Here is a 1,653-nt window from a genome sequence, read left to right as displayed (position 1 = left end):
AGCGGCAGGAAGGCCTGCTGACACCTGCCCTTCTGGGGCAGTCCTGGAGCCCGCGCCACCCTCTGTACCCCCAGCCCCCCTGGGCGGAAGGTGCACAGAAACTGGGGAGCACCCACGTGGCACCAGAATAGGTGGGGAAACCCTGCACAAGTGTTAGAGGGAGTAGCCACAGCAGCTGCAAGTCACGGATAAAGCTTACTCTAACGCTGCTGTAACTAAGAAAAGCCTTTCTAAATCACAAAAAGTCCTCCATGCTGCTTACAACAGATTCAACCACACGAAAATCGAGTATTTGCTTGGGGAGGAAAACCCAAATCAAACTTAGAAGAAGATATGGAACTGTGGGAAAATATTTCCAGTTCTAATGTCCTTAATGGGTGAGGAGTTCCTACGGATCAATTTCTTAGAGGGCAAAAGGATGGGAAATGACACGAACAGGTAGTTCACAATAAAAAGGGGGCTGATAGAATACGCTTGTTCATCTCACTAAGAGACGCGCAGATTGAGCAGAGCAGAGTCACCGTGCACTTCTCACCACAAGGGAAGGTCTGCGGGTCAAGGAACCATGGAGGGTTCTGGCTGGGGGTCTCTGGGTACCACAAACACGCTGCTGAAGCTCAGAGCACAGAGGAGGCAGACCGCATCCTCCGAGGCGGGAGGAGTAAGTGCTTGGAGCCCCCGTGCCCCCATATGCATCGTCACACCAGAACAGGGGTGCCTGTCACTAAGGAGCCCTAGCGATCATGACGGACCCACTGAATGCACATGACACAGCCTTTAACAAAGACAGCCTGGGAGGGTATGAGAAGATTTTGGAGACCGCTAAGTGGAAAGGGCACCCAGTGATGCTGTGAGACGCAGTGGCCATACTCGGTAACCGTGGTGCACCACCTCCGTTCCAGGGGGAGAATGCCTGGGCTCGGGAGGGGGCCAGGGGCGGTGGGAGAGCACGGCCCTCCCAGCTGAGACCACAGGGCGTCACGGTCTCCCCCACAGGCAAGACACCTGCGAGGCAAAAGGCTTAGAACGACCCTGACCTCTGACCTGGGGCCCCACTGTGGGCTGGAGTGGCAGCGACCCCACAGCTCCGCCCACTGCTGGCACCCACTCTGCTTCATGTCCGTAGGCAGCTGGAAGCCCCCGAGGGTCTCTGATCCTCACCTGACCTCCCTGCTCAAACCCACCCGACCCGACCCTGGTCCATCATTATAGACAAGGTGCAGCTCCAGCAGCTCGAGGTCAGAAAGGTGAGGACCGTCGCCGCCCTCGAGCCTTGTGGCCACGCTGGGGCAGAGGCCACGGGAGGTAACTTCACTCCCCTAGGCTCCAGCCGAGCCAACACTGACCCCCAGCGCCAACCACGGGCCAGGCGCATCCGGCCCCCTCAGCAGTCCATGGGGGGAGGGCTGCTGCCAGAGGTGCCCATGTCCTTGAAAGGAGCCCAAGGTCAGAGCTTAGACTCCTGGCCCAGAGGAGGCAGGAGAGAGGATGCTGGAGGGAGAGGAGGCAGGCGGGCAGTTGGAGCCGGAGGGGGGTGGGTACCGCAGGAAGAGGGGTGCGGGGTCATGCGGGGTGACGGAGTAGGGGGTGGCAGGAAGTAGGAGCGCTGGGGGGAGGAGGGAGTGGGGAGGACGGAGTGAGCCTGAGGAGGAT

The sequence above is a fragment of the Bison bison genome, unplaced genomic scaffold, assembly GCF_000754665.1.
Source record: "Bison bison bison isolate TAMUID 2011002044 unplaced genomic scaffold, Bison_UMD1.0 scf7180017857661, whole genome shotgun sequence".
NCBI classification, from domain to species: Eukaryota; Metazoa; Chordata; class Mammalia; order Artiodactyla; family Bovidae; genus Bison; species Bison bison.
Note: the sequence above shows the minus strand (reverse complement) of the source record.